The 23,118-nt window shown below is 41.7% G+C and overlaps 1 long non-coding RNA gene across 2 annotated transcripts; it reads left to right on the forward strand.

The window, feature by feature from the left end:
• The first annotated feature begins 7,497 nt into the window (after window positions 1-7,497).
• LOC306925423 lies at window positions 7,498-22,358 on the forward strand. 2 transcript variants are annotated; one of them, XR_013790248.1, is made up of 5 exons: window positions 7,498-7,721; window positions 19,831-19,914; window positions 20,015-20,076; window positions 20,194-20,300; window positions 21,525-22,358. It is a non-coding gene; the product is annotated as an uncharacterized lncRNA (long non-coding RNA). The 2 variants fall into 2 exon arrangements; XR_013790249.1 differs by lacking the exon at window positions 7,498-7,721 and adding an exon at window positions 18,262-18,317.
• The last annotated feature ends 760 nt before the right edge of the window (window positions 22,359-23,118 follow it).

The following is a 23,118-nucleotide window of genomic DNA, read 5'->3' on the forward strand; positions in this document are numbered from 1 at the left end:
ATTCTTTATGAAACATTGAGACCTTTGTCATATAATCGGTTCAGGAATATAAAAGAAGATAACACATTATTGTCTGCTGTATTGCTTTTCGATGTGTACACTGTGTAATTTTATAGAGGTATCTAAAGAGCACAAACTAGTTTCTGAACGGGTCTGCAAGTATCCCGAGACTGTCCATGCACGTCACCGTTTTGGGGCAGCGTTAGAGGAGCGCCCTTGTAGCCGAAAGGTTGCCGGTTCGATTCCCAGGACGGGCAGGAGAAATCTGGGTGGGGAAGTGATTGTCATCACTCACCCAACACCGCTGAAGTGCCCTTGAGCAAGGCACTGAACCCCAAACTGCTCCCCCTGGAGCTGCTTAGTGGCCAACAGTATAAGACTGGTTGTACTGGTCAGCTCCCAGGTTTTAATGTGTGTGCATGTGTGTGTGTCTGTCTGTGTGTTTCTATGTGCAGGGCTTTGCTGAAAATGAGCACCTGTGCTCAGCTACCTCCCTGGTTAAATAAAGGATATAAAAAATAAAAAAACCTGTCTGGCAACCAAATTTCGCGATACCTCAGAGACAGAAAGGATACCTGCCCCTGTTTAGATGCCTCAATAAAATGATGTACTGTGCACATCGAAAAGCAATAAGTTATTAGAAAACAACCTGTTTTATATTCCTGAACCGTTATGGCAGAGGTCTCAATCGTTCAGAAAAAGTGTTGTTTGTTCATGAGCTGGTCCATCCGGCTCCATTCACTGCCTTGTATTCAACTTCCGGTGCGAGATTTGCCACAGAGAGCGTCATGGAGCAGCCCAGTCACGTGACCATGACTTTTCCTTAATAAATGAAGACAAATCTGTTCAAAATCATGTTAATGAGCATTTTGTTGACACACTGGACAGTTTTGAGTTCTCACACTGCGTAACAACGCATTGTGAGCTTGTCGATTGGCTATTTCCATAATGCCCGAAATGTAGGTGCATGGTTGTTAATGTATGTCTTGTAACAATAATCAAAACCTTCAGCAACTAGTAAGTAATGTTTTCAAAAAGATGTAGTGGAGTCAAAAGTGCAATATTTAGGTCCGACCGTCCGAGGTGTAGTGGAGTAGATGTAAAAGTATTGTAAATTGTAAATACTCATGTAAAGTACAAATACCTCACAATTGTACTAAAGTACAGTACAAGTAAATGTACTTCCACCACTGGTCTACATAATACCACACGGCTCCAGCTGACCTCAGAGAGATGGTGGTACACGTGCATAAGATGATTGTCATGAATTATACTTTATGACCTTTATCTGCCTGACCCATTCAGTACACACATGTGGTCAATCACTCCTCTACGTAAGCATAATTGATACGACGACGAACATCAACTACTTTATCACGTGTCGTAGACTGACGTCTGTGCACAACTATACGAAATGTTTGTTCTATTCCTATTGAAATCTGTCCTTGTCCTTGTCTCATATCTTCCGGTCACGTCATGTGTCCAAAGCGGTATCTATTCTCCATGTGTATTATTGAACTTCAGAACTTGTCGTGTGATACTGCCTGGTGTCATGTTGTTCTCTGCACGTTCTCAACTGGAACTGAAACATTACTCACACCCTTTAGTTAGATGGAGACTCTTAAGGGACCACATGGGTGGTCAACCGGAATCACAACAATGACGACTTATTGATGGATTCAAAAGCATGTGCCTTTTTAGATTTTAGGGTTGGCTATTCAAAAATAGATGTACAAGCTCACAGCGCGTCACTTTGTAAAAGTCTTAAGTTTGAGAACTACTAATTTAGAATGGACTTCTAAAGGCCTCAGGTCTTAATGCAGGGTTAACCAACCAGGGGTTCGCGAGCTACCAGTAGCTCGCACGAGCCATTCAAGTAGATCCCGGAGTGAGCGGGTGTCAGACTGACAGGCAGCCATCACTACCATGTGTGTATTGGGCCATCAACTGCGGAGTTCGTTTGTTCTATTGTTTGGCGGTATCTCCGGTAACCCCCGTGTTGTGATGCACAACATTGTGAATATCAGAACAGAACAGACTTGTGAATACTTTTCACTTCAGTTTGACGAGTCCACTGATGTCACGGACACTGCAGCTAATTGTGTTTGTCCGAATGTTTTTTTCCTGATTTTACCACCAAAGAGGACTTTCTTGCCCTTATTCCATTGAAAAAAAGGACCCAGGGTGAGAATGTGTACAATGCATTCAAGGGTTACGTGCATGAGTACAAGCTTCCTCTTCATAAAATCCTATCAATGACAACAGACGGTGTCTGACGGTGCCCTGAATGAACTCCCCGGCGATGCTAGGAGTTCATTCAGGATTTGTGTTTGCATTAACTTTGGATGAAATGGAGATTTCTGAACTAGTAAATGACTGTCAACTGCAGGGCAGAGCTAGAGACCAAGACTTTTGGTCGCTTGTGAGCAGAGACAAGTAGGCCCTATCAACTGATTGTGTCGGGTGCACTCAAGCTGCATGCCTACTTTGGCTCCACTTACTTATTATGTGAAATGGCCTTTTCACAAATGAAAATAATAAAATCCAAGTTTAGAACTCGTATGAATGACTCACATCTTAATGACACCCTCAGACTGGCAATCACTAACTATGAACCAGATTTCAAAACGCTTGCAGATAATGTGCAGTCAGTCACAGCAGTCTCATTAACGTGTGCTGACCCTGAGAGTATTGTATCTGTCACGGTCACCATATCTGTTCAAATATATGGTCATGTATGCATTTGTCATTTGGACATCTGTAAATGTGAATATTCATCGAACTGAGAAACTAAATATTGTGCTGTATAAGCAATTCATTTCATGTCCTTTGCGTTTTCTTTTATTTGTATTTGTGTCCTAATAATATGTATATTTCTAATACATTTGTCTTAATATTTAGGCATTAATTATATATCAGAATTTATTCTTAAACTATAGTCTTTGTCTGGATGTGTGCACATGCATTGAGCCTGTCATATTTTACTGGTAGATCATGGCTTACAATTGGGAATAAAATGGGCTCTTGGGCTTGAAAAGGTTGGTTACCACTGTCTTAATGGGTTCATAAACTTGTAACTAACTAATAGTTAGCCTGCAGCAATCTGAAGTTAGTGGATATATTTATTTTAAGTCCTTACTGTCCTTCTAGGTCGGACAATTGTTTCCCTAGTCAGTGCCTCACTCAATACCGTCATTGCAAGATGCTGTACACTGTCGTTAACTCTAAGCCATTCCAGCCTGTCAAAATGCGCAGGGGTGAATACGAGACTGCTCGCCACTTCACCAACTCGCCCCGCGATTTTTTTTAATGTAGTTAACAGTTAATTTAGTATTTCCCTCCCTCTCTGAAATCTGAAATTATCTTGTATACAGATGTATTTGATTGCATAGTAGTCGATCTCTATACTCTGTAAAATGTAGAAAGAACAACATGTCACAGAGACGGTGACTGCTTAATTAAGTTCATTTAGGACCTTCTAGCAGTTAATTTTGTTTTATTAATCACATTTCGTCCATGTAGCCCATGTTTTGTAATGGCATCATCATGCTATTATGCCCGTGGATATACAGAGTGAACTTAACAATGATACATTAATATGATAATACCTTTTTAAATAATCACAAACAAGAATTATGTTTGTTATTTACAGCTAGGTAGAGTAGTGGGGCAAGATGGAAAAGGGGCGAGCGTACCTGTTACCGCAGGGTTCAGGTGGGTTCAGGGAGTGAGGCCAAGTTGTAGCCTGACCAGTTTGTTTTGGGAAGCCTGGAGCCTTCTTTTAAGGGCCCTTGAGGTGCTGTGGTACCAAGGGGTCACTGTAGCCAGAAGTTTTTATTTGAAGGAAGAAAAACTATAGCCAGGATCCTCATCATCGTCTTTCTGACAGGCCGATGAGATGTTAGCACACTTATTTGCATACGTTTTTAACACGTCTAATGGTTCTCATACATGTGTCTACTCTGTTTGACACGCTTCCCATTTATTGCCGTCCGGTATGGTCATGTCATCTTTGAACACGGAACGATGTTATACGACTTCAGTCGTCGTTTCCAACTTATCCATGATTGAGCTTGGGGGCCACTTTAGGAGTAGGAGAGCTGATCTGGAAGAGTCATGAATTTAACTTGTTTGGCCCACATGGCCTCCAAAGTTTCACCCTCTGTACATATTCCGCTCCAAAAGCAACAACTCTCAATGGCATTTGAGACACTGCACGTATTCCTGTCTCATTTACATTTGAAGACTCATTGTCACTATTTTGTTTTGCTGACACTTCTGGCATGACATTTACCTTTGGTATGGAGAGAGTGTTTCTGTGACTTCCTCATGATTTAGAATTTGACTGCTTTCTTCTCTGTCTATATGATGCTCCTGCTCTAAATCATAAATTAGCATATAATATTGGGGTCAGGGACAATGCTGGGCCACTGGGGCCGTGGCCCAGGGGCCCTTGGCTCTTAGGGGCCCTTCGGGGAAATTGGACTGTTGAGGTACTAGGTTTGGAGCCCTGAAAAGGGCGCTAAATTTAGATTAAAAAGATGATAAAACACGGATAAACACTAAAATGACGCGCGCGCTATGGGGGCCCTGCAAATATTACCGGCCCAGGTGCCCTCGTGGGGGTTTATCCGTCCCTGATTGGGGTTCATACTCTGTGCTAGAATAGTCTGTTTGACCAGCCGTACTTTCTAGCCTGTGTAAGTGTTTGTGGTTTTGGTGCTGCATGAACCTGTCCTCTTATCTCTGCATGGCGGCGGAGCTACTGCTGCTTCTGCTATCTCTCTCTCTCCTCTCTCTCTCTTTGACCTTGGAGTAATGTAAGCTTATACTATCTCTCTCCTCTCTCTCTTAGACCTTGGAGTAATGTAAGCACGTCTTCCTCTGAGTCTGACAATGTCTTTACATTGTCAGACTCAGAGGAAGACGTGCTTACATTACTCCAAGGTCTACTAAATGACAAATGCAAAAAACCGAAATAATAATAATAATAAAATAAATGCATATAAATGCATATGTTCTATTGTGTGTTTAAGGTGTGCTAGTATAGAATATATAATGCTCAATATCAAACTTTACATATAACACACGTAACACGTATTGTTCGTATTGCTACTCCAATGACATGTACTACTGTATAGCAAAACAATAAAGACACCTTGACCTTACACACACACACACACACACACACACACACACACACACACACACACACACACACACACACACACACACACACACACACACACACACACACACACACACACACACACACACACACACACACACACACACACACACACACACACACAGCACTCGCACCAGCACTCATTCAAAATTCACTCTTACCTGAATGAATGAATGAATGAATGAATTGTATTTGTATAGCACCTTTCCAAACATATAGTTACAAAGTGCTTTACAGACAGGTTATAAAACAGGAATCATAAAACAAGTCAATAAAACAATTAAAAACAATATTAGGAAAAACACTTGGCATATAGATGTGTTTTTAAAAGAAGTAGCCTATACGCAAAACGCATCCCCTATTCAATTAACTAGCTTGACACTGCACTTGCACAACATCTTATTCAACGACAACAAAAAAATCCTAAAACAACCTTTGGGGCTGAGTGGCTAAATGTCATCAGATGGTGGTCCGTGGCTTAAATGCAGAACAGATAACCTTTATGACTTTTACGTGACAAGGGTTGAAAACCACTGCCCTAGAAAGTATAGACAGGCTCATATCAAGTGCACACTTTGTATGGACAGGAAAAGTTTCCTGGAGATCAAGGGAAGTCGGAGAGAATGAAAATGATTCTGGACGCAGCAAGGAGATTTTTGAAGGTGCTGGATGACGTCAGTGGAGAGGACCTGGATAATGTGCTGAGAGAGGGATTCATGTCTACTCCGACTCTGGTGTAGGAAGCATTTAACAGAGTGGACAATGTTTGTGGGAGGGAATTATATTGAATAGACACTTTTATTTTTAGTAAGATATGGAAGGTGATCACTTTGGGTGGACTTTTGTTGTTTTGTAAATAGTAGTAAGAATATAGTTTAAATACTCCAAGAATCCAGTAGGTGGCGGTAATGCACTAAGTATGCCAACCGCCAATAAACCCCAAAAGAAGAAGTGCACACTTTAAAATCCTCTGGTAGCCACGCCCCCTCCCACCTCCACAGTCCACACACACCTGCTGCAAACAGACAGACACGAGCTCCTTAAAAAAGAGTGAAATTAACAAATTATAACTTTATAACTTTACATCTCATGCAAGTTGAGAGTAAGCTGGGTTGTTAGGAAGTGAAAACTGCTCAGTCACAAGTGTGTGACAGTTTGAAAGAGAAAATTCATCGTCATAACAAACTGCTTGGCCACTTTTTGTTTTTATTCTGCAGGTGAGCTACCTATGCTAAGCATTAACGTGTGTTTGTGTGTGTGCGCACGCGATAGTAAGTATGAGTGAGGGGGAGGGAGCTGAAATGAACAAACATAAATGTGCTGTGTGCCTGGGTCCTACACGGCTATAGAATATATTTACTGACACAATGTCAGGGGGGGCAGCACCAAATCCTTGCATGAAACTTAATTCTTAACTGTTTGCCAATGATAGTTTAATTGAAAGTTGATATTGAACCAATTACGTGTTAGAAGAACCTGAATTGCACATCTAGATTTCTCTCAATTTATTTCAAGGCATACCCTAGTCCAGGCGTGTCCAAAGTCCCCACAGCTTCCTTCCTAAAACATATTATTTATCCATTCGAGAAATACCATTATACTTATATACGAACACCTACGTATACTAGCCTGTGTTATGACAGGATATTATAGGCTATGTACTGTATACTATAGGCTGTAGGCCTGTTGTAAGTGGAAGGATGCAGTATACAGGCTGTGTATGTTTGTCTGCTGTTGCTAGTGAGTTGTGACAGGGTTGAGTACATACAGTATGTGGCTCTTGGTCAGCTCACTTTCTTTCTTACCTACTTACTTGCTTACTTACTTACTTACTTACTTACTTACTTACTTACTTATACTCAAAGCTTATGTTGTCTGCTTCACAGGTACACCAGCCAGGGTGATGACCCCAGACCCCCAAGCTCAGCTTCTTCTCGGCCCTGAGTCCATTCTCCTGCGACATGGTGTGAATGCTGCACCCTAGAGCCCTAAATCCCTGACCACTGCACTACACCAGAATGCTATGTGCAGTAGACGCGTCCCCAAGGCGAGAAGAGTGAGATGGATGGCAGCCGGGAGAATGAGGCTGGTCAGTGCCATATTGATCCTGGGAGGAAAGTACTTAACCTGACTCCGCCAGATGGGGCAGCAGAGAGTCCACTCCTCCTGCTCCCATCTGGGAACTCTCAGGCAGACTTGATGCCCGGCCACAAAACGGCCTGGCCAATCAGCAGCAGCTAGAAGCTAGAAGCTGCTGCTAGAAGCTGCTAGAAGCTGCTGCTGATTGGCCAGGCCGTTTTGTGGCCGGGCATCAAGTCTGCCTGAGAGTTCCCAGATGGGAGCAGGAGGGGGGAACCCAGTGTACTCTCTGCTGCCCCATCTGGCGGAGTCAGGTTAGAAAGTACTGGCCAGTTAGCCGGATGTGTGGTGGATGGAGATCACTGCTGGAGGGCTCATCGTGAACTAGAGATGGGTTCCACAGTTTGACCCTGGCATCTCCACTTACACAAAGTCAAGTAGAAGACGGCTCAAGGTAGGAACTTGTTTTTGCTTCTTTGCTGCTGCTGCTGCTGCTGCTGCTGCTGCTGCTTGTGTTTTACGCATCGTGTGATTCAAGCTGCTGTAGGCCTACTGTCATTACTGTCATTTTGGGACCCAATGACTGGGTGTTGAATGCTGATGTGAATCTACCGGATATGTTGTGTTGCATCTGCCGTTGAAGGTGTGAGACAGTTGTTACATGTATGTGTATGTATGTGGCTCCTGATCACTCAATGCTAGATGCTTTGGGCTTTATATAACAGCCATCAATTCCAAATGTTAATTTTCAATTGAAGACGGATAAACAGTGTTGTGTTGTGTTGTGTTGTGTTGTGTTGTGTTGTGTTGTGTTGTGTTGTGTTGTGTTGTGTTGTTGTGTTAACTTGTGAGTTGTTGTGACAGGGTGACTGTATTGGTTCATGACTGGCATGGTGGCAAAGAATGTCTCTATGTAGGCATTTTCTTTCTTTCTTTCTTTCTTTCTTTCTGAACAGTGAATATCTACTGCTTTGCAGTATAATTGTGACTCGTCATTGATTGGCCTTGTTTCTGTTTCTAGCTACCATGTACTAGTGGATAATATTTTCTGTGATTATCCCAAGTTAAGTTAAGCTGCAACCAAACCGCTCAAAAAGAGCACTTACAGGTGGCTGCAGTTGCTATAGCTGGACACTGTAAATGTCTGAGCTTATGATTAGAAATCCATCAATCAAATATAGATACACAACTGTCATGGCAGGTATGTCCCAGCAGGGGGAGCCACAATCACAAGATGTAGGTTATTAAAACATGAAGCAATTTTAAAAATTAAACACAGAATTGTATCATGCCGCCACACTCTCCTTTTGAATAAGTTGAAAGCCTTTTACAAGTCTTATTACTTCTTTCTTTTACAAAGCTCTTTATTGATTTTTACACCTAAAAACAGTATGTGACCAGTGATACATGAAACAGAGGTCTGTCTGAGTTGAGAGTAGACTGCATTTTCCATTGTAAAGTCAGGTTTATCTGGTCCCGCGCACGCACGCACGCACGCACGCACACAATTGGGTAGGCCTATACATGTTCTTGTGAGTCATGTGAGATATGATGTGTCAATGCGTCAATCACAATTTTCATATTCCATTTCATGTCCCTGTAATTTGCTTCAATTCTATGTGTGGGCCCTATTTCTTACAAAAACACCATATAGGCCTATATCATTAATGCAACATCTGCATTATTAATGGGGGTTCTATACAGCCTCTATAAACTGCACCTCCAAAAGTGCTTTCACTTCTGGCACTAACACGAGTTGCAAAGGTCACGCAAACTCTTATTTCCCACACAGCAGCTACTAGCTTCCTCGTGTGTTCAATGTCAGAGTTGATATAGTAATCTCAAGCAAAGAAGAGGGCTGTATTCTTGACATCAAACTGTTTTGGGGTACTTTTGTCAAGTCATTTGACAAAAGACCTCTCTCTCAACAGTCTTTTGTCAAGACTGAAGCTGTGGAGCCCTCATTCAATGCCATTTTGATTACGCTTGCACCTCTTGGTTCTCCAACATCTCAATGTCACTACAAACCATAAACTTCTGACCTCCAAAAACAAAGTGATACGAGTCACGACTACTTCTTGGCCATAACCCATTCAGGACGGGAACCCCTTTTGGTGTTTTAAGCATTATGTTATACTTTAGCTACTGAAAAATAGCAGATCTACAAGCTCTGCTATTTTTGAAAAATCGTGACAATGTGTCGCAAACCTTTGAATATTCTTCAGAGCGAATGTTTTTAGCTCACATCTTTGCTTTTGAACAACATATGTTGAGATGGGGGTCTGCGGCCAAATACATATAGGCCTATCATTCTGGGGGTCCCTGACATCCCTGAAAAAGGTTGAGCACCAGTACACTGACATAGAAACATATAGGTTTTTCAGAAAACGTTTAGGATTTGATTTAGAATCGGCCTCAGTGGGGTCACAGTGGCACAGTTGGTAGTGCTGTCGCCTCACAGCTAGAAGGCGCTGGGTTCGATTCCCGCTGGGGATGCTGTGGGTGCTGGCGGCGTGTTTCCTCCTCCACGTCATCAGTGCCCATACCCGAGGCAGGGTTGGCGAAAGGGCCTTTCTGTGTGGAGTTTGCATGTTCTCCACGTGTCCCCTAGGGTAGGTACCCTCACAAAAAACATGCAGTAATCCTGGTCTCTAAACTACCTCCCCCTGGCCAGCCGGTGCGCCTGATGGAGGGGAAAGGAACTGGTTGGAATAACGTGTTCCTTCCATGCGCTATGTCCAACCAGGGAAACTCCCCCCTGTCGGGTGTAAAGGAGCAACTTGGACACTCAGGCATGAAGGAAGCATGAGTTCAAGTCCGTTGCTCTCCCCAGGTTGGCGGAGGGTGTTCTACCCAGGATCACATTAGATAATTGACACAGGGGTGAAAAATGGGTTACAAAATGGGTTGAAAATTATTATATAGAATCGGCCTCAGTCCTAAATGGGTGGCCTACATTATTCCATCACACTGCGCTAGTTTGGGATTGGTATTTTATTTAAGAGTATAATTTTATTCAATAGAGCTCCCAAGTCTGACGTAATTTACGCATCCTATACCTGGATCACAGTTTCTTGAGCGGTGCGACCCGCTCCGATACACAGCTTGTGATGGCCGCCTCAATGCTCTTCCAATGGGAGTCACATGGTTTGACCAAGCATTTGTGTTTGATGGAGGGGAGGGGGACAGAACACAGCCATCAAACACAATTGTTTGGTCAAACCATGTGACTCCCATTGGAAAAGCATTGAGGCGGCCATCAAACACAGGCAGAGCACAGAACATATGTTCTTTGTGTGAATGAGGCGTCTGTCTGTCTGTCCGTCCGTCCGTCCGTCCGTCCGTCCGAGCACGGAAAGCTGCAACACAGTAACTCTGTCACTTCTCAACCGTTTCGGACGCGGGAAGGCTCGCCGGAACCGGGCCGCCCCCCTGGGTGCGTTCCTGGGGATCTGGATGTTCTGGGGACCCCCACATAGTAGGCTACAGTTGCACCGCTCACTTCACACAGGTGTGATTTTCCCCCTGTTCTGAATTCCCATAGATACTGTATTCAGGTTGAAGTACTTGTCAGGTTGATTTTGATGGTTTCTAAGTGCAGTTTTACGTTGTATTTAGGAACTTTTGTTTCAAGTTCCCACATGTTAACATTGTTACAATGCCATTATACAATTATCAGAGAATAGCTTAACATTTCTTGAGTGTCAGCTCCCCAACATTGCAGCAAAAATGTAAAAAATATCAATAAAATAACAAGGCTGAAGATTTTTATTTGTATCTCAATATTACAATTACTGTCTTAACAGAAACAGTAAAATATACAGTAGAACAAAAAATAACTTGCATAAATAATTTGTATTATAATTTAATGTTGCAAACGTGGAATATACGTGGTTCGGAGTGGTTCCTGTGGTGTGTAGGTGTTAAGGCTGTACCCTAGCCCTTTTTTTAGGACTCGAACTTCGTCAGGAATTTTCGAGCGAACATCCGGACCATTTGTTTCTAATTAATTTAAAAAATAACCTTTGAGATATCCGTCTTGATCAGAGCGCAGCGCGCAGCGCGTCTCCCCCGTTCTTTATCAATCTCTCTCGTCTCTCCCAACACACACACACTGTGACACACACACACACACACACACACACACACACACACCGTCTCCACACCTTAGCGCAAAACGGTCTTAACACTTTGATTGCTACAAGATCTCGACAGGCCTATTTGGATGTTGCTACCGTTTAACATTGCACAAAGGCCTTGTTCGGGGGCCCACAGCAAAATGTTCTCTTATAGCGAGAATCACACGCATACATCAAAAGAAAGCTGAACTTGTCCACTTCAATTTAAAAAATACATTTTGATTTTACCATGTTCCATTCTGGAGATATTGACCTTTTTGCAACACCTGCATTTGCCTGGAAGTGGTTATCTTGAACAGCGAGCAGAGTTATGGATGGTTTAAAGTCAGAGACATTGACAGGCAGATATAAAATTGAACCCAATAAATATCCTATACATCCTATACACCGAATGAAAGCCCTGAATGTGTACTTTTACGAGGAAAAGAGTAAACATTGATCCCATGTACAGTTAGACAGTAATTGGTTATTGAATGCAGCTTGTGCCCACCAGATAACTTCAGAGAAGACATGGACATGAACTCCTCAATATTCACAAAATAAGGCCTATAGCGACATATAAATACTATATACCGTATGAAACAGAAGACTCTCTGCTTTCATAAGAAAAAAACTTCTACTGTAGTAATAATAAAAATCACACCCATGTGAAGTGAGTGGTGCAACTCTGTCCCATATTCTGTTCTCTGCTTATTCAATACAGCTCGCTATATACGGACTGAGGCAGAAAGTCATGTAAACCTTTTATTTACAGTTTGGTCTGTAAACTTCTACTGTAATAATAAAAATCACACCCCTGTGAAGTGAGCGTTGCAACTGTTCTGTACTTATTCACTACAGCTCGCTATATACGGACTGAGGCAGAAAGTCATGTAAACCTTTTATTTACAGTTTGGTCTGTAAACTTCTACTGTAATAATAAAAATCACACCCCTGTGAAGTACAGAACAGTTGCAACGCTCACTTCACAGGGGTGTGATTTTTATTATTACAGTAGACCGTGTGGCAGCACCTACACACAGTCAAGTGGCTGTGGCTCCGCGAAAACTGCTGATCTGCGAGCTTGCTGGCAGACGACAGCGTAGTTTGCTCGTTAGCTGTCACTCGTTCATTTGTTCCACCTGTGTACTAGAAGCCCATTGAAGTGGGCACAGGGCAAAAGCAGAACCTCTGTCACCGTGACCGTTTTGCTTAACAATCTTTTTAGCAATAGGCTATGTGATGCTAGAGAGCATATGCTAATATATTATGGATGCTAAGAACGGTTCCCTCTATCAGCGATCATGCTGGTGTGTGTGTGTGTGTGTGTGTGAGTGAGTGAGTGAGTGAGACGCGTCAGACATTCCATTCAATGGAACTCTTTTGTTCTCACAGAACAAGGTGAGAAAGGTCAATCACCTCAGCTGCAGGCCAATCACCAAATGAATGTGCAGTTGTGCACGGGAGACTTTGGAGAGGGACAGAAGACAAGGAGATATTTATTTAAAAAAATCATAACTTCTGACAGGAATGCACTAGAAACCTACTTTTTTTTACATGCTCATATCGCATTCTCGCCGAGATATATTTTCGAGTTAATAAAAAAGGAAAAAAATAATATTTTTGTTTAAAAAACAAACAAAAAAACCCCGAATGGTTCAAGCCCATTAATTAAGATTCGAGTGCCAACCCTAACGAGCGAACATTCGAACCTTGAATGTTTGGGGACAGCCTTAGTAGGTGTCAAACGAAACAACAAACCAGAAAAGATACTTTCCACATGTGCACACATAGACGTCAAAGGGGGCTTCAGCCACTGCCCTTTTACCCGTCTGTAAAACAACTGCCTGCCATGCCATGCCGGAAGGAAGGCAGCATTCAGGAGAATTGCAAGTCTCCTGGACTTGAACACAGTATTTTGCGTTGAACAAATGTGTTTAGAAATCCATGTCGTATACACCGCATCTCCACTAGCTAAAGAGTGCTGGGTTGCTCCCGAAAATAGCTGATCTACAAGCTCTCAACGCGTCGCGCTGCGACGCGTTGTGAGCTTGTAGATCTGCTATTTTCGCTATTTCTGTCCAAAAGTGCCCTCTCTTATGGGATTTCAGCCCCTGCCTCTCTAAAGGCTCATACATACATACAGTTTTTGGTGATAACCTACAGTATCACCAGAAACTGGAGTATGTATGAGCCTTAAAACACACTGTACGTCCCTGAAATAGGTCATAGTACAGGATGTGGTTGCAGATAAGTCATCTAAATACCAAGTACAAAGGACGTGGTTGTACCGTTGCAGGCAGCAGCTCTGCACTACATTATTCTCATATGCACATCAGCTAGATAGAGTAAGCAATAAGGGGGGGAAAATACACTATCATTATGCGCATATCTTTATTTGTTAACTTTTATAGTAATAATTGCTTTTCTGATCCAACTAAATTCTTCCACATGGTCATATTAGTATATATATTTTTTTAATGTTTTTTTTTGTGGCTTTCGCCTTTATTTTATATTTTGTATGGAGGGACAGACAGTCGGCTGACAGGAAATGGGGAGAGAGATGGGGGGGAAGACATGCAGTAAAGGCCGCCGGGATCGGGAGTCGAACCCGCGGCACACTGCCAGACTGGATTACCAGCCAAGGTGCCTGAACCACTGAGCCATGGCCCAGGCGGTCAATAGTATTAGACTGTCTTAAAATGTCTAAAAGATTAAGAAGAATGTGGCTAAACCAAAACATTGCAGCATGTAATTGCAACAGTATCGCACTGTAAGTTTCGTAACTATAAATATAAAAGAGAGAGTCTAAGCCTGGGCCTCCTATATTATTCCAAATAAAATAAATATGTTTTAAAAAAAAGAGAAAAAGAAAAGAGAAATGTTGCTTGTGAAACATGCAAGACGGTTGCAAGGGCGGCGGGGGTTGTGGTTGGTTGACTGTGATGTCATGTGATGTTGAAGCTCAAACCTATACGCCTGGGTTTTGGGTAGACAGAAATGATGGCATATCTTTTAATTTAATGAACATTAGTGAGGACAATGTTGTTTTTGGCAGCACATTTTGATTTTAGTTTTAGTCATAGTCTCTTGAATTGTTAGTTTTAGTCACCTGGAATGTTTTAGTGTATGTGTAGTTTTAGTCGACTATATATCATAAGATTTTAGTCGACTAAATCTACAGTTGATTTAGTCGACTAAAATGTATTTTGGCGGGCCTTGATGCCGCCTTAATGACCGTTTTTACACTTGCTGAAAATAGCCGATCTACAAGCTCACTGCGACGCGTTGTGAGCTTGTAGATCTGCTATTTTCAGCATGCGCAACAATTGTAAAATGACTTATACTGGATCTCTTGTCCACTATAGTCCCTTCCTAGCATTTTAGTCTAGTTTTTATTTGTTGACGAAATTGTCAGTATATTTAGTCTTAGTTTAGTCTTAGTTTGTCAGTGAAAAAAGGTAGTCAACAAACATTTTTCGTCTTAGTTTTAGTCGTCGAAATCAACACTGGTGAGAACCAGTTATACAGTATGAAGGTGAGAGATTGAAAATGGATGAAGAGATGAGAACTGATTAACAGTTAGGTTTACGGTTACTGAAAGGGATTTTTTTTTTTGCTCTTCAAGGCGAAGGTTGATTAGAATGAGAATAGATTAGTGGATATGAGTCATACTGTAGGTGGATGTTTCAGAGAAACTTGGTCATCATTCCTACATCATTGTGGCCTCCCCCCCATGACACGCATATGCACGGTTATAATTATAAAACATGAAATAAAAATAAAATCAAGGCATGGCTCCAATTTAAATGTATAAATGTATGGTATATCCTACTGTAGGTATTGTTTTGTTTGAATGTGTAGTTTCTTTATACCAGCAGAGATGAAGCCCACATCACATTTTACACATTTTTTAAATGATGTAAAAGTAAAAAAATCACACCCGTGTGAGAGAAACTAAATAAAGGGAAGAAGATAAGATATCAGATATAAAAGGTGTGTGAGCAATGAGCATAGCATCAGACGTATAGCCTACTGTGCATACTTATGTTATGGGCATTTTATTGAGGTGCTAGGAAGAAAAACACACGAAAAGTACAAAAGTCAGTGCGTTGTACAAGGGGTTAAGGTGCAAGATGTGTGCGAGATGAGACGGCAGTCAAATTAGTTTGGGACGCCATTTGCAAAAGACAATTATTTCTTCGAATGTACGAAGGTAAAGTGTATTTGTCTCACCAGCATGTATGCATGAATAAATGATGATGGTGAAGATAGTTCCCTTGTTTCACCAACAAAACTGTCGGACCGACAGTGAACTGAGAAAAAGAAAAAAAGGAAGTGAAATGTCAGCCATATGTACAGTGTACCGTACAATGTGTATATTATGAACCTGAATAAAGTGCTGTCGGTACTGTAATGTCTAATCAGCAACACATGAGCAGTTATGGTGAAGAAAGGGAACTAGACTGACTGGACTAGACTGACCACTGCTAGACTGACCACTGCTAGACTTTAGGAGAACTGAGGGGGAAAAAAAGGATCTGAACTCCCAGTAGTGGTTTACAATGTCTGGCAAACGTAGATCTCACCAGACTTGAAACACTTTTAGGCCATGCATAAAAACGTTGCTCACTATAGAGCAGGGTTCCCCAATTCATTTTCCTCAAGGGCCATATTTTGACTATAGGGTACCAGGCTGGGGGCCGAGTCCGCACGCACGAGGATGCCCAGTTTGACATGCATAGGCTACTGACCCCCATTTAATGCCATTTATATCTGGGACCCCCTAAAAAAAACTTTTTTGAAATTCTTCCACGGGCCACAAGGGGGGCCCGCGGAGCGCCTATTGGGGAACCCTGCTATAGAGTATACAGTGCAGGCCGGGGCAGCAAAACGAAATATTTAGGTGATTCTTGAGACTGTTGGGAGTCAGGCAGTATTGTTTTTGACAGCAAATTTTGATTTTTAGTTTTAGTCATAGTCTTTTGAATGAGTTTAATTTAGTTTTAGTCACATTTCAGTCACCTGGAATGTTCTAGTGTTAGTCTAGTTTTAGTCGACTAAATGTCATACGATTTTATAGTCGACTAAATCTACAGTTGATTTAGTCGACTAAAATGTGTTTTGACAGGCCTTGATGTCGTTGTAATGGCAGTTTTTTTTTTTTTGGTTGCATGCTGAAAATAGCAGATCTACAAGCTTACAACGCGCCGCGCTGCGAAAAAAGCATGAAACTGGATCTCTTGTCCACTAGTCCCCTAACATTTTAGTCTATTTTTTATTTGTTGACGAAATTGTCAATATAGTTAGTCATAGTTTTAGTCATCATAGTTTAGTTTTCATTTCTTCGGGGGGCCTTATTGCTAGGTGGGGCGACGACTACATATTTTCAGATGGGGGTCAGCGGCCAATTACATATATGTTTGGGGGTTCTTGACATGAAAATGTTTGAGAACAGAAAACTGTCAGGATTTAGAAGACATTTGTAAAAAAGTACAGTAAATACATTCATACAACGTCGACACATGATGGAGATATGTGGGTTTAATTCTGTCCGACCGTGACAATGTGTCGTGGAGGAGCCCATTATACCCTGGTGGCCTTTTGTGCGTTCAGAGCTGCAGCTGAGAGAGAGACTCTCCCGGGAAGCAAAAAAGAAGTTCACAAGTTCACGTGTGTGAAATGAGCCGTGAAATGTGATGTGTGAAATGTCACACAGGGAAATGTCCCTGATCATCAGTCAGGACAACGTGTGCCTTCTCCTCCGCATCATGCACGCACGCACGCACGCACGCACGCAGTGCTATTCTTTTGAGGGCAAGTTTCTATACTTTGCCTGCTAAAAATATAGCTCTGTATGTGTGATCGTCTTGGTTCAGTTCATGAAATGATCAAAGGTTCTGGCATATGATTGAGTACATGAATATCAAACAGAAATGTCTGCAACTCTGCACTTGTACCGCCGAGCAGACTATTGCGCTCGGATATTGCTACACACCTGTAGCAATATTTGCACACATTTGTGTGTGAGGTTTGCAGTATATACAACAGACGTTATATCGACAGACAGTATATGCAATATCCGAGCGCAATAGTCTTAACGAATTTGTGATGTGTGGAAGCAGATCTGTGCTGTTGCAACTATACTGTTTTGACAGGTTGAAGTAAGCGATTTGAAGTTGTACTGGAAAATGAGCTCAAGTAAAAATAGGATTGCGGATTTATGTGTGCAACTGTGATCCAGATCGGTTTAGACTGCATATGTTCAGATCGCATGTTACGAGTGCTCACCTGGATTCCATGCTCTGAACTGAACTCCAGAGAGAGAGAGGCTTATTGAAAAGGTATGGTTAGGAGGGGAGGTATGGTTGTTGCCGGACGGAAAATAAATACAATATAACTTAGTAATTCATTAGGGGTTGTGGCAGCATTGTTGTTCATGGTGCTTATAGGCTATGCGTGTGACATCATCCTACCGGGAGTTATTTTGGAGTGCCTACTGAGTGGCAAAAAACGATTTTCTGGCCTTGACATACATCCAAACAGAAAATACCTAAATGATTGCATTAAACGATTGCATTAAACTATGTAAAACTCACTTTGCCACTCTATTTATGCTTTATACCCCCTATATGGGCCATTAAGGGACTAAGGGTAGACCATGATCTGTGAGTATAGAGTAGTAGTAGGGAGGCGAGCTCCAAACGTAGTCTTTTTTTATGTTTTTTTTATTTTTATGGTTTGTGTCAAATGAGTCAACAGGAAGTAGAGAAGAGAGAAGATGCATTGGTGCAGCTTGTAACGCCTATTGCTAGAAACCAAAGTGAAGCTGCTGTCACTGTCACTGTCACTGTCACTGTGAAGCTGCTCATGGCTAGAGTCAACAATAACTCAAATGGATACAACATCTTAGCAAGTTGATTGGAAAGAAGGTAAAAAAAAAAAAAGGTTAATTTTCTGTCTTGAGTACAATCTATCTACATTTTACAAAAGCATTTTTATAGTTTTTAGAATTTATTTTAGATTTGCTTTATTATAATATATATATTGTTAAGATGTCTTTGGGGATTTTATTTGGATAGCACAGTGAAGATTGACATGAAAAAGGGAGAGAGAGAGACTGCATCTGAAACTTTTTTTGATTGATTGATTGAAATATTTATTAACAGTTAGCAGAATTACAGTACATTTCAAGCACAAACTCAATACAAAGGCTGTTAACTGTGAGTGGACGACCCAATTAAGCGTTACACTTGTTTACAAGAGGGTCCACCATGTTCAATTCATCAAAACATTTAGAGACGTACAAATAGACACTTCTATATAGACAAAGAACAGAACAGGAATTCATCATAACTCATAATTCATAATCATAACTACTTTAGACCAAATGCTTTGTTCAGGTTGGACAGTGAACGAAGAGATAGTAGGTGGTAGAGAGACACCTTGTGTAAATTATTGTGCATTACAGTGAGTTGATCAGAATAAAACATATGGGGCAGCAGCTGTGGGAATATAACACATATAGTATGCAATCTTACAAAAAACTAGTCAGGTAGAGGTAGTCCAAATAATTACTTACAATTACACTTACTGATGACAATCTGATGTATTGTTTAAATAATCAGAAGGTAATTGAAATGTATAAAATATGAAACTAGCAATGCTTGTCCAATAGGCTGACGTCTCTCTGAGTGAATCAACCAAATAGAATGAGCATTTAATTCAAAGAAATCGGTAAAAATAAAATACTAGCGGAATGTAGCCAAATCATTGGATTTTTTTAAATATTTTACTCTTAAAATAATTAAGAATATTGAGAGAGGCACGTGGTGCAGCTCTACGTAACTTTACGTTGCACGTATCGGCAGCCATGCTTCGCTATCATCAGACTGTTGCAATGGAACTCAACATAAAAGTATGTGTAGATGTATCCAAATTTGTGCTAAAATTGTTTATTACCAAAGTGCTTGCTATTATCATAGTTTATACTAGCTGCATGCATTAATTATTGTATGTAATTAGTTTGACATAGTTTGCTACTTGCGAAACGAGTTATGGAGGATGACAACATATCATGTTAGCATGTTAGCAGCAAGCTCCTCTTTCTCGCTATACTGCTGAAATATGTTCGGACTAAAACTCAATATGGTTTAGCTATACTGTAGTTGCGCTTTCTTTAGCTATGGCTCAAGATGAAATTGAAACCATATTGGTAAGTTTAGGTGTGCTATGATGCCACTAGCCTTGCCGTTAAGGCGCATTTATACTTCAAAAAATGTCTGTGTACATCCCTGGCTGCGCTAGTTGGTATGTAGTCAGGCTTTAGGCCTATAGCTCAGGGGAGAGGATACCCCTTAGTCCTTTGTGGACACCAGCAGAGGCATGGCATTAAGCCTATGACAGTGCATTAATATACAAAACAAAATACTTTTCATACTGCAGGTTCCAGTGCAATGCGTTGACAATCCTAATGGAATTCCTGGCGTGGTGGTGGATGGCAAGAACACATTTCCCCTGCCTCGGCCGGTGAGTTTGCCGCAGTAAATGGTTTCAATTACACAATCAACAAGCTCTTAAAAAAGAAGTCTCGTGTAATTCAGTGTTAATCTTATTTGTTTACTACTAGGCAGCCAATGCGTCGCTGACACTGACACCGACACCCTTTGATCAAGGCCAGGGATCTTTCAGGTATTAGGCATACCAGACTACGTAATTATTCATTGTATCCATATAGATATATATTTATATATAAAGGTCATTTAACACTAATAGTTGTCCCTAAATGCATCCTCTGTTCATCTGTAGCTCAGTAAGACCATTCCAATTCCCTTGGGGTAAAGATGAAGACACTGCTATGGAGACTGACTGCTGCTCGGGTGATGAAGAGATGGCCATGGAGACTGACTAACCAGGTTGAGCATTTTGTCCATCATCATGTGCCTCTTTTAAACACCATAGAAACATGTCACATATACTGGTTTCTATAACCTTTTTTTCCCCTTGGAGGAGCCCCCACTTCTGAAAAGGCTGAGAGACCCCCACCACATGTTTTAACCGTTTAATTCTGGACAGGAACCCCATTTTGGTGTTTTAAGCATTATGTTATACTTTAGCTGTTGAAAAATAGAAGATCTACAAGCTCATAGCGCGGCACCGAGTGCCACGCTCCGAGCTTGTAGATCTGGGCTCTAAATCATGAAAATGTGTCGCAAATCTTTGAATATATATAGAACAGTGGTTCCCAAACTTTTTCGTGTCAAGGACCCCCAAATCAACATTTGTTAGGCCACGGACCCCCCATTTGAAAACATATGACCTGCAGTGACCCCGATAAGGGAGGGTTTTTACGGCTCTAGCAGTGATTCCGAAACATATTAATTCCATGGACCCCCAGTTTCACACGCATTATGCTACGGACCCCCGATTTAATGTAATTTCTATCTCTGGTACCCCAATTTATATAGTAAAATCGCTGTAAATTTAAATTTAAATTTAACTAAGAGTGTACAAATGGAACCAAATGGACCTGTTAGGGTGCATTTGGTTCCATTTGTACACTCTCTGAGTTACAGACCCATAAGGGTCCTTTGGTTCCTAACTATCTCTAATTGAGCTAGGTACCCCCTGGAACTCCCTCAAGTACCCCTAGGGGTCCCCGGACCCCACTTTGGGAACCCATGATATAGAAGCGAACATTTTTAACTCAAATCTTTGCTTCTGGGGGGTCCCTGGAACAACATATTTTCAGATGGGGGTCCGTGGCCAAATACAGATAATTCCGGGGGTCCTTGACATGAAAAAGGTTGAGCACCGCTGACATAGAAACAAGCCAATCAAGGTGTTGTGGATTGACAATTTTTGCAATTTTCTGAAACTCTTTGAGACATACTTTAAACAATGTTATTAGTATGCTTCACAGTGATGTTGCATAGTGTATGGGATTTAGCTATGAATTTTGTGCTGCATGTTTAAAATGTGATCTTTGCCCATTTACCACCTAGGGCCCCGGACCGTAGATTGGGAAATAACTGAAGAACAATTCAATCACATTATGTAATATTGCAACTATCCTGTCCTATACTTGAAAATTGAAATACTAGTACTTATAACTACTATGCTCAATCTCTTTTGTTCAGGGAAACCGAGGTGTGCACTGGTGCATGAAGACAGGAGGAGCCGGGATTCGAACCGCCGACCCATGGATCATTGGACGACCTGCTCTACCTCTTGAGCCACAGCCGCCATGTTATTCATTATTGTTATTCATTCACAGTCATGAATGAATAACCCAACTGTAGGCAGGCCCGGTTCTTCCTACAGGCCGACGAAGCAACGGCTTCGAGCGCCATGGGGGAGGGGCGCCAAAAAAACAACAAAAAAAACCCTTTTTTTTTTACTCTGTCCCAACTCTGTGCCCCCCCAGTGCCCCCCCAGTGCCTCCCCAGTGCCTCCCCAGTGTCTCCCCAGTGCCAGTGTCCCGCCAGTGCCTCCACAGAGCCTCCCCAGTGTCCCCACAGTGCCTCCCCAATGGACCCCCAGTGCCTCCACAGTGTCCCCACTGTCCCCCCAGTGCCTCCACAGTGTCTCTTTTTTTTTGCCTTTTTTGAGTGCTCGGATTGCTCCTCTTCTTTAAAGTTTTAGTCCCGTTGTTGATCCTAGAAGCACCAACAAACAAACCAACCACCAACGTTTTTAACTCAACGGGATGTTCTCTCTTTTTGGTTTCATATTAGAATTGAAAATTGGCTAGATTTAAACAGTCATATCAATTTAATTCTCTATTGAAACATTGTTAAAGGTAGGGTACAGTAAGTGACATTTTTTGGTTAAAACAAAAAATATTTTGTTAAAAGGTTAAATCACTATATTCTGATGGTAATCATTGCTATAGTGTTTGTTCAATTAATTCTTTAACAGTAAATAGCCAACATTCTGCTAGGTGACAACATTTCAGCCAATCAGGAGAGAGTAGCAATGTATCAGCTTAATGATTTAGTGTTCCAGTTCCAATTGTGTCTGCTCATTTCTTTGTCTCATCACTTACTGTACAACTTAAAAAAAATCTGTATCCTGACTGTGTTCTCTATCTTGATTGGATAAAATTGGTATCCCAACCTAGCCTGGCTCCAGCCCCTGAATCGCTAGCCACGCCCATTAAAAAAATATATTCAGGCGATTCAGGGTCTGGTGACGCTCTCGAAGGAGGTCTGAGACTCGGTTGGAAATCTGACCGACGAATCAGCGTCGTTTCAACTCGATGACGTCAAAACAACAGCGCCGTCCAGACACAAACAAACATGGCTGCGCCAGTAGCATAGCAACTTATGCTACTCTTTTGGTGTCACATTTAGCTTCATACTGGGTGAAAGTCTCATTCAAAAAATTATTTTTTCGCTCGAAAATGTTAGTTACAATGACATTGAGTTGACGTGTTTTTTTTTTTTGGTAACTGTTGCATAATCGCAATTTCGCACTCGAGTCCCATGCCCCGGCCATTTAGCTCTGTCCCCCCCCGCTGACATGCCCTCAACCACGGCTAAGTTCAGCCTGCTGCGGTCGGAGCCTTGTCATCTGCTTTGCTACTATTGTGATTGGTTAAGGGTGAACCAATCGCCGAAGACTGCCTCTTTGTCAACGCCCATCTCAGAAACGGCGGTAGTAGGGAGGGCTTTCAGACTGAATAATGGAGTGAAACGAAATGAAAATTCAGGCTGAGTGTCAGGCTAATCC

This window comes from Electrona antarctica, assembly GCF_951216825.1.
Source record: "Electrona antarctica genome assembly, chromosome: 6".
Taxonomy (NCBI): Eukaryota; Metazoa; Chordata; class Actinopteri; order Myctophiformes; family Myctophidae; genus Electrona; species Electrona antarctica.